We start from the raw sequence: 17,796 nt of genomic DNA on the forward strand, positions 1-17,796 counted from the left end.
TTAAGCTAATTTCCAGCTACCCCTCCAGCTAACAGTCACATCTGTCAAGTAGGTGAGCTGCCTGGGAAAGTCTGCCGGGAGAAGCAAAATCCCGGGTTTCCAACATCTGACCCTCGGATGCTTCACGCTGCCGACTGTGGCACTCAGTTACCCTGCTCGCATCAGGATGATAGCTCTATTCCAGAACAGGAGGCAATACAAACACAACCATTTATTTTGTGGCCGGCTTCAATGAATATCATTTTAATGACCCAGTTTTCCTGCTGAGAAATAGTTCATCACATTAGTTGCATCTTTCTAGTGCAGATTAAAAGAAACAGCAGTCGATTTCAGCCTGTCCAAAGTGGAGGGAATAGTCATCAACTTACTGTCTCCTACTGCTCACAGCACTGAATCATTTTTATAACAAAGAAACTGGTGAACCACATTGAACACGCATATCCCCTAGTGAGATTCATTTGTGTCTCAGTAACAATCTAAACGTACAGTAAAGATTCTATTTAAGCAGTCAGGTCTTCAAGTTAGCTTCTTGGGGGTGGGGGGAGGCAGAATTATAGGGGGAAAAAAAAAAAACCCTAGGAGCATCAAAGTAATCACTAGAGAAATAGTTGAGCTTTCTCCAATTTCATTTAAAATGCTACATTGCATTGCCTATCCCACCCCAACCCCAGTAGACCTTATTAATATAATCATATAACCAACTGCAATTGCTTCAGAATTACCTTTCTATCATCACTAGAGTATCTGCTGACTATTCTTTATAAAATGTAGGATAAGAAGTCATCTCTGTGATCACTGATCAAATAGATGAATAATATAAAGTCAAGAACACCTGAACATAATTTAAATGCTTCTCAAGAGATCTTAATACATTTATTTGCTTATAGTTCCAGTAAATGTATCCAAATTAGTTCAAGGACTCAAGCTTTGGAAGTTCTTAGAATAAAAATTGACTAATATAGAAATCAAAGTTTACCAGTCTCCAGTTACAGGGCTAGAATAAGAATTCTTCTTAAGAATTTACTTATTGATGAAGAAAAGGCTCCTGAAAAGGATAATTAAGAAAAGAGAAAAACAATTTATAGAAAACTGAAATTTTAAATTTTAACTTTTATATCTTAGTATTTTCCCTCCTACTTTGCAGTGTCAGAAACAAAAAACAAAACTGGAGAAAATAAATTCATATATTTAGTAAAATGAACATGGAGTTACCACTAGAAGCCATTAATGAATGCTGTTTGCTTATATAAGGTGAATATTCTTAAGATTCTTTAAGTCCTTGGTAATAATTGCTGTTGATTGTAGTGACATCTATTGGCAAGGTAGAGATCAACTGCAGAACCCACAAGAAAAAAAACAAACAAAATTTTTAAAACAAAATAATGACTAGTTGCTCAACAAATCTTCATTAATCGTCAGTGTGTGTGTGTGTGTGTTTGTGTGTGTGAGTCACTCAGTTATGTCTAACTCTGCAACCCCATGAACTGTAGCTCGCCAGGCTCCTCTGTCCATGAAATTCTCCAAGGCACGAATATTGGAGTGGGTAGCCATTCCCTTCTCCAGGGGATCTCCCTTCATGTTAAAAATTAGCATGGTAAACATAGGAAATCACTGAAGGGAAAGGCTAAATGTGGTCTTGAAACTAGGCCTAGATTCCAGTACTGACCTCAACAATAACTAATTCTGTGAACTGTGATAAATTAATTGGTCTGAGTCTTAGACTATAAAATTAGTCAGACCAATTGAACTTGATGATTTTTAAATCCCATCACCACCGAGAAACCCATTGATTCAGATACTTTAATTCTCTTCTTTTTTTTTATTCCTTTCTTTAAAGTAATTTGTTATTTGATTGCTCTCATCCTTTAACAGAGATGTTTTAATAATAAGTTTTAACTATCCTCTACAGGTGTAGTTCTGTAGTGTAAGATGATGCTTAACTTGGAGATAATTTTAAAAGCTTTATTTAGCATAATTTTTACAACATAAAATTCACTCACACACACAACTCAGGGATTTATAGTAAACTTAAAGAGCTGGGCAACCATCACCACAATCCAGGTTAAGAACATTTCAACCAAAATTGATTTCCTTCAATTCCTACTCAAATTTAGGCAACCACTAACTTCCTTTCTATCTCAAAAATTTTGTTTCTCACAGATACTTTATTTAAATGTATGTACTACAAATAAATGCATATACTTTATAGAAATGTATGTACTACAGTATGTACTCTTCTGCATCAGGCTTCCTTTACCTAGGATAACGAGCATGTAATCAGTATTTTGATCCTTTTTATTACTGAAGAGTATTATTCTACTATATGCATACATAACACTTTGTTTATCCATTCACCAGCTGACAGACATTTGGCCACTTGCAGCTTTTGGCTGCTATGAACGATGCTGCTATGAACTTTCATGCAGGAGTCTTTGTGTGGACAAATGTTTTCACTTCCTTTAAAGGTACATGCCTAGAAGTAGAATTGCTGGGTTCTATGGTAAACGTTTTAAGAAAGTACCAAACCATTTTCCAAACTGGCCATATTAATTTACATTTCCACCAGAAGTGTATGAGGGTTCTAGATGTATGTTTATTTTTTTAGCTAAAATCATTCTAGTGGACGTGCAGTGGTTTAATTTGCATTTCCCCAATAAATTAATGATGCTGAGCACATTTTTGAGTGCTTATTAGCCATTTTTATATCTTCTTTGGTGAAATGTCATTTAAGTTTTGCCTATTTTTTAAAATTGGGTTGCTTGTTTTCTTATTATTGAGCTGTAAAGATGAAATGCTTTTCTTCCAAATAAACATATCTTGTTATCCAAAATTCAAGTGGATCAAATAAAATGAATAGTAGAAGCTTCTTCTCAAAACTCCCCTCTCAAAACAGTTTGCCCTACATGCTTCTGAACTTTTTTCAATGAAAAAAATACTTGAGATTCTATAAAGTTCAGCTTTGACCTTAGAATCTGACTGAAATCTTCGATTTGGCTTTGCTTTCAGGAGGCCAAAGATCACTTGGATATCATTCAGGCACCTCTGAACCAGGACAAGATCAATGACACTCAAGCAACATGGACTAACAGTAAAAAACTAAACCATGTATTAGTGGCAGTGATTCAAACAAAGCTGACATTTCTATTCACATTATTATCTAAGTTAGCATTCTTGATACAACATGGAATGAAATTTTTCTTTTTGTCCTTGATATGTTGAAATTTCATCAGCTTACTGAAGTATAAATGCTTACAAGAGTAAAATACTATAAGTAATTAGAGATAAGAATAAAAGCTGATTTTTACATCAAAATTATTAAAGTTTTTAAAGGTTAAGTACATCAATATGTTGCCAGTTATATGAATATTGAGAACTAACACTACAAAGAACATTATAAACTTTGTGAATCAATATATGTTGATTTCATTGATTTTTTTTTTAACATTTAAAAACTACAAAGCACAAAAATAGAGATTAAATCATGTCATAAACTTTGTAGGATTGTTCAGCAAACCAGTATGCATATTAAGGAAAGTAATCTTTAAAAGCCTTTTAGCTTTTGAATTCTACTTGGGCCATGAATTTTAAAAACTTTATTTCAGAATAGTTGATTTATGATATTAGAGTAGTTTCTGATGTACAATGCAGTAATTCAGTATTTTTATAGAATCAGTTCAGTTCAGTTCAGTTCAGTTGTTCAGTCATGTCTGATTTTTTAAGACCCCATGAATGGCAGCACACCAGGCCTCCCTGTCCATCACAGTCTCCCAGAGTTCACTCAGATTCACGTCCATCGAGTCAGTGATGCCATCCAGCCATCTCATCCTCGGTCATCCCCTTCTCCTCCTGCCCCCAATCTCTCCCAGCATCAGAGTCTTTTCCATTGAGTCAACTCTTCGCATGAGGTGGCCAAAGTACTGGAGTTTCAGCTTTAGCATCATTCCTTCCAAAGAACACCCAGGGCTGACCTCCTTTAGCATGGACTGGTTGAATCTCTTTGCAGTCCAAGGGACCCTCAAGAGTCTTCTCCAACACCACATTCAAAAGCATCAATTCTTTGGTGCTCAGCTTTCTTTATAGTCCAACTCTCACATCCATACATGACCACTGGAAAAACCATAGCCTTGACTAAACAGACCTTTGTTGGCAAAGTAATGTCTCTGCTTTTCAATATGCTATCTAGGTTGGTTATAACTTTTCAATATCCTCCATTTAAAGTTAATATGAGTAATATTCCATTGTGTATATGAATCACAACTTTCTTATCCATTCATCTGCTGATGGACGTCTAGGTTGCTTCCATGTTCTGGCTATTATAAACAGTGCTGTGATTAACATTGGGGTACACGTGTCTCTTTCAATTCTGGTTTCCTCGGTGTGGATGCCCAGCAGTGGGATTGCTGGGTCGTATGGCAGTTCTATTTCTAGTTTTTTAAGGAATCTCCACACTGTTCTCCATAGTGGCTGTACTAGTTTGCATTCCCACCAACAGTGTAAGAAGGGTTCCCTTTTCTCCACATCCTCTCCAGCATTTATTGCTTGTAGACTTTTGGATCGCAGCCATTCTAACTGGTATGAAATGGTACCTCATCGTGGTTTTGATTTGCATTTCTCTGATAATGAGTGATGTTGAGCATCTTTTCATGTGTTTGCTAGCCATCTGTATGCCTTCTTTGGAGAAATGTCTGTTTAGTTCTTTGGCTCATTTTTTGAGTGGGTCATTTATTTTTCTGGAATTGAGCTGCAGGAGTTGCTTGTATATTGTGTTGTGAAAGTTGTGGTATATATACACAATGGTGTATTACTCAGCCATTAAAAAGAATACATTTGAATCAGTTCTAATGAGGTGGATGAAACTGGAGCCTATTAGACAGAGTGAAGTAAGCCAGAAAGAAAAACACCAATATAGTATATTAACACATATATACGGAATTTGGAAAGATGGTAATGATAACCCTGTATGCAAGACAGCAAAATAGACACAGATGTATAGAACAGTCTTTTGGACTCTGTGGGAGAGGGAGAGGGTGGGATGATTTGGGAGAATGGCATTGAAACATGTATGTTATCATTTGTGAAATGAATTGCCAGTCCAGGTTTGATTCATGATACAGGATGCTTGAGGCCGGTGCACTGGGATGACCCAGAGGGATGGAATGGGGAGGGAGGTGGGAGGGGGGTTCAGGAAGGGGAACACACGTACACCCATGGCAGATTCATGTCAATGTACGGCAAAACCAATACAATATTGTAAAGTAATTAGCCTCCAATTAAAATAAATAAATTTATATTAAAAAATAAAGTTAATATGAAATACTGGCTATATTCCCCGTGCTGTACAGTATATCCTTGTAACAACTTATTTATTTTGTATCTCGTAGTTTGTACCTCTTAATTGCCTACCCTTAAATTTCTTCTCCCCACTTCCCTCCCTCTTCCCACTGGCAACCAATAGTTACGTAGCTATATCTGTGAGTCTCTTTTCTGTTTTGTTACGTTCATTCGTCTTGGACCATCAATTTTTCTCAAAAAAATTTCCTGTGTATTCTTTCTACACTGGGAAGGATGAAATGAAAATAAAATATCTAGCCCACAACACTGAAATTCCATGGGAATGAAAAACTATAAAATCATAAACAAATCTTTCTGTGATAATTCCACCTCTGGTCCAGGGAAAAATAAGGAATAAGATTGGGAAAATACCACAAAATAATGAAGTAATCCAAAGTATCTTTCTAATCATCCCCCCTGAGAGTAGAAGTAAAACAGTATCACAGTATCCAATTGATCAAGGACCTTTGGGTAGTAAACTGTGCTAATAAAGGACTGTTCCTCCATGAGAAAGTTAAATTTCAAAAAACTGACTTCTAAAATTTTAAAAAATTAAATAATAATAACTTTTGGATAAAAATTCAAAGAACTGATGCTTTTGAACTGTGGTGTTGGAGAAGACTCTTGAGAGCCCCTTGGACTGCAAGGAGATCCAACCAGTCCATCCTAAAGGAAATCAGTCCTGGGTGTTCATTGGAAGGACTGATGTTGAAGCTCAAACTCCAATATTTTGGCCCCCTGGTGCCAAGAGCAGACTCATTTGAAAAGACCCTGATGCTGGGGAAGATTGAGGGCAGGAGGAGCAGGGGATGACAGAGGATGAGATGGCTGGATGGCATCACCGACTCAATGGACATGAGTTTGGGTGGACTCCGGGAGATGGTGATGGACAGGGAGGCCTGGCGTTCTGCGGTTCATGGGGCCGCAAAGCGTCGGACACGACTGAGCGACTGAACTGAACTGATGCCAGAATTTCATTCTGTAGTGGCAATATTTACAAACACTGGAGAATGTTGAATTAGTACTGATAATAATAAATAGCAGTGGCTAACATTCTAGTGTACTCACTATGTGTCACTTCCTACATGAGCACGTGATACACATCATTTCTTCTAGTCTCTCACAAGCTTCCAGTGAAAGGAGTACTACTATCATCCCTATAATATGATAAGAAAACTAAGGGAAAGGCATGCAACTTGTTCCAGGTCAAATGGCTAGAAATGCTTAGAGACTAACTGAGTAAAGATTGTAGGGTATATTAATTTCATAAAATATACATTGATCTAATTGCTACTAGTGAAAAATACAGCAGTAAATCTCTTTGTATGTATACACACACACACATACATTTATACATACATGTATAAGGGCAACACATTCCTTAGGATATATCACTGGAAATTGAGATAGTCAAACAATATGCACATTGAAATACTTTACATGTGCTGCCAAATGTCTCTAGAAAGAGGTACATGAATTCAGAATCCCATCAACTGTATACAGAACTCTCTTTTTCCACAATCTCTCCAACAATGAGCAACACTAATTTTTAAAATATTAAGTAATCTGAGGGTCAGAAAAATCTGATTTCTATTAATTACATATCTCTCACTTTTAATGACGCTGAACAGAATTTTTGTATTTGTTATTCAAATCTATTACATGATCTCTGATATATGCATATTTTTCCATTGTAGTACTTGTCTTTTTCCTGTGAATATGTCAGTTCCTCAGTTCAGTTGCTAATCGTGTCTGACTCTTTGCAACCCCATGGACTGCAGCACACCAGGCCACTCTGTCCATCAAAAACTCCCAGAGCTTGCTCAGACTCATGTCCATCAAGTCGGTGATGCCATCCAGCCATCTCATCCTCTGTCATCCCCATCTCCTCCAGCCTTCAATTTTCCCAGCATCAGGATCTTTTCCAATGAGTCAGTTCCTCACATCAGGTGGACAAAGTACTGGAGTTTCAGTTTCAGCATCAGGCCTTCCAATGAATATTCAGAACTGATTTCCTTGAGGATTGACTGGTTTGATCTCCTTGCAGTCCAAAGGACTCTCAAGAGTCTTCTCCAACACCACAGCTCAAAAGCATCAATTCTTTGGTGCTCAGCTTTCTTTATAGTCCAACTCTCACATCCATACATGACTACTAGAAAAGCCATAGCCTTGACTAGACGGACCTTTGTTGGCAAAGTAATGTCTCTGCTTTTTAATATGCCATCTAGGTTGGTCATAGTATTTCTGGCAGGGAGCAAGTGTCTTAATTTCATGGCTGCAGTCACCATCTGCAGTGATTTTGGAGCCCAAAAAAATAAAGTCAGTACTGTTTCCATTGTTTCCCCATCTATTTCCCATGAAGTGATAGGACTAGATGCCACGATCGTCATTTTTTAAATGTTGAGTTTTAAACCAGCTTTTTCACTCCTCTTTCACTTTCATCAAGAGGCTCTTTAGTTCTTCTTCGCTTTCTGCCATAAGGGTGGTGTCATCTGCATATCTGAGGTTCCTGATATTTCTCCTGGTAATCTTAATTCCAGCTTGTGCTTTAATCCAGCCTGGCATTTTACATGATGTACTCTGCATATAAGTTAAATAAGCAGGGTGACAATATACAGCCTTGACATACTCCTTTCCAAATTTGAAACCAGTCTGTTGTTCCACCTCCAGTTCCAATTGTTGCTTCTTGACCTGCATACAGATTTCTCAGGATGCAGGTAACAAGGCCTGTTATTTCCATCTCTTGAAGAATTTTCCACAGTTTGTTATGTTCCACACAATCAAACGTTTGGGCATAGTCAATAAAGCAGAAGTAGATGGTTTTCTGGAACTCTCTTGCTTTTTCGATGATCCAACAGATGTTGGCAATTTGATCTCTGGTTCCTCTGCCTTTTCTAAATCCAGCTTGAACATCTGGAAGTTCATGGTTCACATACTGTTGAAGCCTGGCCTGGAAAATTTTGAGCATTACTTTGCTAGCATGTGAGATGAGTGCAATTGTGTGGTAGTTTGAACATTCTTTGGCATTGCCCTTCTTTGGGACTGGAATGAAAACTGACCTTTTCCAGTCTTATGGCCACTGCTGCATTTCCAAATTTGCTGGCATATTGAGTGCAGCACTGTCACAGCATCATCTTTTAGGATCTGAAATAGCTCAACTGGAATTCAATCACCTATACTAGCTTTGTTCATAGTGATGCTTCCTAAGGCCCACTTGACTTCGCATTCCAGGATATCTGGCTCTAGATGAGTGATCACACCATCGCGATTATCTTGGTCGTGAAGATCTTTTTCGTACAGTTCTTCTGTGTATTCTTGCCACCTCTTTGTAATATCTTCTGCTTCTGTTAGGTGCATAGCATTTCTGTCCTTTATTGTGCCCATGTTTGCATGAAATGTTCCCTTGGTATCTCTGATTTTCTTGAAAAGATCTCTAGTCTTTCCCATGCTATTGTTTGCCTCTATTTCTTTGCACTGATCAGTTAGGAAGGCTTTCTTATCTCTCCTTGCTATTGTCTGGAACTCTGCATTCAGATGGGTATATCTTTCCTTTTTTCCTTTACCCTTAGCTGAATATATATGTATTCAAAAATACGTGTATACATTTTATGTTTTTAATTTTTCTGTAAGCCAACTTATCATTCTTTTTTATTGTGCTGATATAATAAATCAAAAGATGTTAACCTGTACCAAGGGTGTATCTTTTTAAAATCTTACTTTTATAATATTTTTAGGATTTCAGTTTTCAGACATACATGATTCTTTTGGAATTCACTTATAATTTTGGTGAAAAGTGAATATCTGCATATTTTCTCCCCAAATGATTATCTAACCCATTGTTTATAGACCAATTTATCTTATTTCTAGTATTTCAAAAATAATTTTATATTCTAAATTCTGAATAGACTCTAGGTCTATTATAGATCATTCTAATGCAAATACTAAACTGCTTTAATAACTAGTTTTAAACTATATTTCTAATCAACAGTGCTACTGGTATCCTATGCAGGGTAATTCTTTACTGTACAAGATTATCCCATACATACAACATAGTGCCTTTGGCACCCAACTAACAAATAACAGTAGAATAGCCTATCCATTAGACCAGGGACACTTGGCAACGTATAAAGACATCTTTGGTTGTCACAACTGGAGCGGGAGGGAGACGCTACTGGCGTCTAGTGAGTAGAGACCAAGGATGCTGTTAAACATCCTATAATGAGAGGTCAGTCCTCCACAATAAAGAATTAAAGTCCAAATGTCAGTCATCCAGGGTTGAGAAAAACTATTCAGACAGCCAAAAACTCTCTCACTCATTTCTAAAGTTCCAGGTTGAGTTTGAAAGCAATCAGTTAAGAATATATTCAGATACTAGGGAAGCGCATGGCCCCATCCTCTCAAGTTTTCTTTTCCAAAATCACTTAACATTTCATTTCTAAGTCAATGTTCAATAAAATTTTCATATTTTAAAAAGCCTATATACACTTAGTGTGTGTGGGCATGTTCAGTCTTGTTCAGCTCTTTGTGACCTCCATGGACTGTAGCTTGCCAGGTACCTCTGGCCATGGAATTCTCCAGGCAAGAATACTGCAGTGGGTAGCCACTCCCTTCTCCAAGGGATATTCCTTACCCAGGGATCAGACTGCCTTTTCTGTGGCTCCTTCATTGGCAGGAGGATTCTTTACCACTACCAATGCCTGGGAAGCCCCATACACATTTAATTAGATTCAAATTACTTTATATGGGTTTCAAGACTTTCACTAACGCCAAATGATGCCTATTTAGAAGTGTGTGTGAGTGTGTGCATGTGTGTGCATACAGATGACTATTTCTGTGAATCTGTACACATTTTTCTTGAGAGTGAGTGGGTTTATAGTTTTTATCACACTGCCAAACAGTAACTCAAAAAGTTATGGAACACTGAATGATCTACATTTATAAATATTTTATTAATGGATTTTTTAAAAATTTTCTGTTATTTCTATTAGGAAAGTTTTCATTTTTTATTTATTTATTTAAAAAAATTTTTTTATTTTACTTTACAATTCTGATTAGAAGATTTTTTTCATATTTACAATTAATATATAGCTTGACGTACTGTTGTCAAAATATTATTTTAGTTGTTGAGTTTCTGAGATTGACAACTGTTTTATTATTTGTGAATAACTGTTAAAACAGTTAACAGTTATTTTAGTATGAAACTAAAAGCTACTGTATTGGACATTTTCAGTAGGTGCCTTGTATGATAATGTGGATTATATCTCAATAAAGTTATTTTTTAAAAAGCCATCCCCTCTAAACTTATACACAGTCTGATTCTGAGTGATCTGGTAATAAATCACATTTTAGAGGGTCTTAGCTAGTATCCAATCCTTAAAAACAACTGACATAAAATAAGAATTAAAGTAAAACACAAAATGCAAGGTATTGGTAATCTAATTTTTATGTGTGTGATGTGGTTCACAGGCTAACCTTATTGCGCTTCATATTCCAAATATATTCCTTAGACTGAATATTGCATTATGACATGTAATGGGGCGGGGAGGAAATCTGAGCAAAATGCTATAGTGATGTATCAGAGTCACAGTTAAACCAAATCCTTACTGAGGGGGAAAAAAAATGTGGAAAAGCAAAACACCTCAGAAGAGTATGCTATTCTGGAATTAAAGGATAAAGAAGGGGCTTTAAAAGGTCTTTAGCAGGAGGTTCTATTCAAATCTTTGTTATATCACTTAAAAGCAAGGTATCAGACAAGTCAATTACATTCTGAATTCCTAAGACTTCATATGCATCAAGAGACAGGTCAATTGTAAGATTCTCATTGCTTCACTCTCTTATGTTACAAAAAGTTATTCTAAACCTTCTGCTCCCTGAAGTTTAAAACTGTAATTGGAAGAATGAATGAATGCCACCAGGTTAGAATGACCCAAGTGATATAAAAGCATTTACATTCTGGGATCGAAAGTGAACAAAGCAGGACTTTGTGGAGACTGTGGCTCCTCTCCCTGAGGATGGGAACTTTAAGATAGAATAATGGGTGGCACACTAAGAAAGAGACGTCAAGCTGTTCTGGACAGAATGCTCTGAAACCACATGGATGGTACAGTTCAGGAGAAAAGGTACCTCCAAAGCACCAGGAGCACACCCGGGTTTTCAGTGCACCCCATGGGACTATGCAAGTCACCTCCCTTCTTTCATTAATTTGCCAAAAAAAAAAAAAAATACAGGAATAAGTATTAGAATAAGGAGTCAGGCAAGATTTTCCAAAGAACGTAACATGCAGCTGAAATCAGCAGAAGAGATCACCTTTCAAAGGCTCTTCTGAGAATGCACTTAAAGAGTTGAAAAGAATTTATGGCACATAGTAGGTACTTAATAAACTGGCTACTACCACATAGCTACTAAAATTGTGGCAATAAAAACATGAAACTACTAATATGAGGAGATTGAGAAAGAAGATTGATCTATATTTGCTGATTCATTTTCAGAAAGAAGGGCTTTCCTGGTGGCTCAGCTGGTAACGAATCTGCCTGCAATTCGGGAGACCTGGGTTTGATCCCTGGGTTGGAAAGATCCCCTGAAGATGGAACATCTACCCACTCCAGTATTCAGGCCTGGAGAATTTCATGGACTGTATAGTCCATGGGGTCGCAAAGAGTTGGACACAGATGAGCGACTTTCACTTTTCACTTTTCAGAAAGAAAGACAATAAAGTCGTGACATCTTTCCAGTAGCCAACTGAAAATCTGGGTCAGGATATCAGAGCAAGGTCAAGGCCAGAAACAGACTGGAAAGTCATCACATGTCAGTGAACTCAGTTATCCTTTCATCCCCTTGATGCTATTAAACCTCTGACAAGGCAATCTAAATAACTTTAAATTTAGGTATTAAACACTATACCATGCACCACTGATACCTCCCTTTGACAAGTCATGCCGGTTTGATAATGGTAGTTTTGTCAACATGTAAGCATTTATGTGGATATTGCCTCTTGATTAAAAAGAAGAATTTTATTTATTTGTTGTTCTTGGCTGTGTTAGGTCTTTGCTGCTGTGTGGGCTTTTCCCTAGTTGTGGAGAATGGGGGCTACTCCTTAGTTGTGGCGTGCAGTCTTATTGTGGTGGCTTCTCTTGTTATGGAGCACAGGCTCTAGGGCCTGTGGGCTTTAGCAGCTGCAGCACATGGGCCCCGTGGTTGCGGTGCACAGGCTCAATTGCTCCAGGGCACGTGTGATCTTCCTGGATCGGAAATTGAACTTGTATTTCCTGCATTGGCATGGGGATTCTTAATCTCTGAACCACAAGGGAAGCCCTATTTCTTAATTTTGAACTCTTTCAAAACTCTTAATTAAAATTCAAAAAGTTCTTATTGCTAAGATGATTGTACGACATCTTACGGCAATTAGACACCAGAATGTCATATGTTCAACTCTGCATTAAATAAGATGAGTGATCTATAATATAAATGCCTGTTATGTAACACACTCTCTATATCGGTATACTTGGGAGCTGTGAGGTTCAGGTCCAGACTACTGCAAAAAAGTGACTTATAGTTTGAGTCATTTTGGTTTCACAGTGCATATAAAAGCTTTGCTGTTGTTCAGTCATGAAGTCATATCGGACTCTGCGACCTCGTGGACTGTAACATGCCAGACTCCTCTATCCTCCACTATCTCCCGGAGTTTGTTCAAATTCATGTCCATTGAGTCAGTAATACTATCTAACCGTTTCATCCTCTGCCACCCTCCTCTCCTTTTGCCTTCAATCGTTCCCAGCACCAGGGTCTTTTCCAATGAGTCAGCTCTTCACATCAGGTGGCCAAAGTACTGGAGTTTAAGCTTCAACATCAATCCCTTCAGTGAATATTCAGGGTTAATTTTCCTTGCAACTAACTGGTTTGATCTCCATGCTGTCCAAGGGACTCTCAAGAGTCTTCTCCAGCACACAATTTGAAAGCACCAATTCTATGATACTCAGCCTTCTTTATGGTCCAACTCTCACATCCGTACAAGACTACAGGAAAACCATGGCTTTGACTACACAGACCTTTGTTGGCAAAGTGATGCCTCTGCTTTTTAATATGCTGTCTAGGTTGGTTATAACTTTCCTTCCAAGGAGCAAGCATCTTTTAATTTCATGACTGCAGTCACGATCTGCAGTGATTTTGGAGCCCAAGAAAAGAAAGTCTGTCACTATTTCCATGGTTTCCCTGTCCAGCTGCCATGAAGTGATGGGACTGGATGCCATGGTCTGCCACTACTTCTCCATTTTTCCCTTCTATTTGCTATAAAGTGATAAAAGCTATGTTCATACTAATCTACTAAGTATATGATAACATTATGTCTAAAAAACAACACACATACCATAATTTAAAAACACTTAATTGCTTTAAAAATTCTAAACATCTGATAATGCAGGTTGCCACAAACCTTCAAAATTATCCAGCAAACACAATAAAAGGAGGTATGCCTGTATTGGTTGAAACACTGAATTCTCACAACAACCTGAACAATAATTACTTTGTTTATTTTATTAAGTATCCCCAGCAATACTATGTTGCTAAATTCAAGGGTTATTACTTTGTCTCCAACCTTCTCAGCCTCTCAGAATCCTTCCACAGTTGACCACTAAGGTTCAGTGACATAACCCTTCTTGAAACACATTCTCTTAAACTAATTTTATAAACTGAGAGTATCCTTATGCTTGGATGCTCTTATGCTGGGCAAGTGCTGGACTCCCTTCTTGCTGCTGTCTATACACGTTACACTACCCCACCAGTTCCCATGAGTTTAATACCATCCAGATCAGCGGTTTTCAGAATGTGGGCCCTGAGTCAGAAGTATTAACATTAGCTAGAAATGTAAATTAGTGGGTGCTCCCAGGTGTGAAGAATTAGAAACCGGGGGGAGGGAATTAGTGTTTGAACAACTTCCAACAGGTGCTTCTAATGCAAGCCACAGTTTGAGAACCACAGATCCAGATGTGTGCTTTTCATTCTCCAGGTTGTGACTCATTAGTCCATCAAGAAATAAACTGAGATGCAAACGCATTTTAAAAACTGAAATAGAACCATATAGGGGGAATTCCCTGGTGGTCCAGTGGTTAGAATTCAGCCCTTCCTCTGCTGTGGGCTAGTTTCAAATCCTGGTCAGGGAACTAAGGCTCTGTAAACCAGGCAGCAGGGCCCAAAAAAAAAAAAAAGTAGTAAGAAAAAAGTTCTTCATATGTTATAAAGATAAGCAATATTTCATGAAACCCTTATTTTAATTATATATGCATATTAGTGTATGTGCATGTGTGTATATGCCCATCTGTATTTGGTTGTTAAATGTGTTACTGAGAAGCACAGTTTTAGGAGAAAAAAAAAAAAAAAACGGATCAATATGATGACTAAAAAGCCAGCTCTTTGGTCCTTTTTTGCCATTTAGGTCTTACCTTGCTCGGACTTCCCATTTCACTTAATTTTGCTTCCTCCAAGGGATTTATTCTCAAACTACCTTGTTTATTTGGTGTTTATAGTACTTATTTAAACTATTTTATTGTTCATAAGCTTTTTGCCTCTCTAGTATATAAGCTGATAAGAGTAGAAATCTTGTTCCCTGCTGTGTTGCCGACCCCTAAGACAGTGTCTGCCCACCTAAAATACCCACTCAGTAAGTATCTCTTGACTGAATAAACTTTATAAATGAGTAACTTACTAAAGCTGACTTAAGTTAGAGTAAACTACACTTTAGAATCATGTGTACCTCATTACAGTGATCTCTCTAATACAATCATCACTTCCTAGTAGGCCTAAGGCATGGATTCCAGTTGTCCACTTCCTTGTTGTAAACCATGGAAAAGTTATATAATCATATTTTCACCATTGTAAAAAGAAATGCTTAGTGTGGGAACAATAAGAATCTGATAAAACAATGAACTAATTTACTTTTAATTTTTTGAACAGATGAGCAGAGCAGTCATTTAATAAGAGTTAGATGCTGAAGCTGAAACTCCTGTACTTTGGCCACCTCATGCAAAGAGTTGACTCATTGGAAAAGACTCTGATGCTGGGAGGGATTGGGGGCAGGAGGAGAAGGGGACGACAGAGGATAAGATGGCTGGATGACATCACCGACTCGATGGATGTGAGTCTGAGTGAACTCCGGGAGTTGGTGATGGATAGAGAGGCCTGGCGTGCTGCAATTCATGGGGTCACAAAGAGTCTGAGCAACTGAATTGAACTGAACTGAAGGAACAAATAAAAACTCACAGGATCCATATCAAGAAGAAATTCAGGAAAGCTAGAGGCTTTAAATTCACATACATTTTGACTGTGAACTATGTCATGACTCCATACAGTTCAAACCCTTCTGCAGAAATTAAAAGTAAATTCAATGGGAAGGAAATGTACACTGAGAAGGAAAAAACTGGGGAGCAAAATGAATGGAAAGTCATATTCACAGCTGGAGAAACTTGTGAAATTCAAATTTGCTGGAGAATCTGCGAAATGTCATAGTTAAAAGATGACTTTGTTATTAGGAGTCTATATCTGCATTCAGTGTCTGGAGTAGGAAATGGTAACCTACTCCAGTATTCTTGCCTGGAAATCTGCACGCATAGAAGAGCCTGGCAGGCTACAGCCCATGGGGTCAGAGCTGGACATGACTGAGCAACTGAACACACATGCACACACAGTGGATACCACCTTGACGCCATTAGAGCCATTCCAAGACCACGTGTACATGTGTGTTCACAGCACCCACTCACAGTGTTAGTGGGGTTCAGCAGGGGCAGTGATTGACACTGAATGCGTGCTCAGTCACCAACATTCCCAATCCAGGGATCAAACCTGCATCTCCTGTCTCCTGCATGGGCAGGCAGATTCTTTACCCCTGGGCCACCCCCAATCATGCTGCTCCTATTTCTGGGCTATTACCATTTTAATTAATGGGAAGAACAGATGATAGACTGTACCAGCTCTGGAGTCAGAGTGCCTGAGTTTAAATTCCATTTCCACTATTTATTAGCTGTGTAATTTTTGACATAGTTCTTAATTTCTCTGAGCCTGTTTCTTTATTTGTATATTTAGAGACCTCACAAAATTATTATGTTGACTGAGTTAATAATACATATGAAGACCTGGCACATGGTAAAGCGGAGTATTTACTAAGTACCACAGTCCTTATACTAAGTTCTTTAAATGTTTTCTCCTCTAATGCTCACAGCAATACTACGAGACAGGTTATTATAAGATATCCCCTCTCCTCCATATACATGAGAAAGTGAAAAGCCATGAAAAGGTTAAGAAACTTGTTCATGAATTCACAACTAAGTGAATAGGGTTAGAATGTAATCTTAGTCATATGCTTAAACCAGGTTTCCTAACAACCAAGCAAATATGGGCCTTCTAGTAACCCAGAAATTATGAATAATCAACAAGCTACCTCCACTCTGCTGCAGCTTCTGTAATAACTATTATCAAAACAAAGGGTTACATTACACAAGTGCACACATACATCAATTGTATCCAGTATGTGCTGTGCCTTCACAGAGGTTGAGAACCAAGGCGCTGCACTACTTTTGTTAAATTTTGTTTCCATGCCTTTGTATCCTCCATTCCAGGTGGATTACCCCACTGAGAAAAAAAGCAGCAAAGTTTCATTTATCTCACAGCAGACTCACTTAGCACTGTTAGTGAAAAACAGTTGGTTTTCAACAAAGATTGTCACAATAAATGAAAATGCATGAGAAAGTGTTCTATAAAATCACAAAGTACAAAGCAAGTTTTTATAAAGTCAACCTAATTGTTTATTTATATTTATTTTTATATTTTATTTATATATTTAGAAAATTATAAAGTTATAGTCAACTTTATAATACTTTTTGAAGATTCACAATATAAAAGGCTAACAGCCTTATCACCGTATTTTAATCCTCATCACAACCCCTATAAAAAAGTACCATTATTTTCATAGAAGAAGGAATACTTAAGGTCACACACTATGAAGTACTGGAGACCAAATTTTCACTCTTTCAATGTCTGTATCGAACTCCTTTTCTATATAAGGAAAAATACCATTTTAACGTATATAAATTTCAGAAACTATTAAAGCCAACCGTGTAAATGCATAATCCTGTAGGTTTTAGTATAGTCACAAATTGTGCAACTTATCACAATCTAATTTTAGAGCATTTTCATCACTCCGAAACAAATTCTGTATACAACAGCAATGAGATCTAACTACATATAGTTGACATGCATAAAAGGAATGTAAATGCTTTTAAATAAAGCCTCCTTTAAATATGTGTAAATGTATACTTGATGCAACTAATGCAAAAGGACATCATGAAACGACATTTAAAGGAGAAAATTATGACTTGGTGGGCCTTCTATAATTTTGCATTGTCAATATCACCATTCATCTGGGCACAGCAAGTAATCAAGGACTCACATCTACATTCAACTCTGATTACTATTGGTCAA

At 37.5% G+C, this 17,796-nt stretch overlaps 1 protein-coding gene across 3 annotated transcripts in view; it reads right to left on the minus strand.

Annotated features, from left to right (window-relative positions):
* Positions 1-17,796, minus strand: part of PATJ (PATJ crumbs cell polarity complex component) — a 392,470-nt gene that overhangs the window by 212,655 nt on the left and 162,019 nt on the right. The gene's annotated exons all lie outside the window — the stretch shown is intronic.

This window comes from Oryx dammah, unplaced genomic scaffold (assembly GCF_014754425.2).
Source record: "Oryx dammah isolate SB20612 unplaced genomic scaffold, SCBI_Odam_1.1 HiC_scaffold_28, whole genome shotgun sequence".
Taxonomy (NCBI): domain Eukaryota; kingdom Metazoa; phylum Chordata; class Mammalia; order Artiodactyla; family Bovidae; genus Oryx; species Oryx dammah.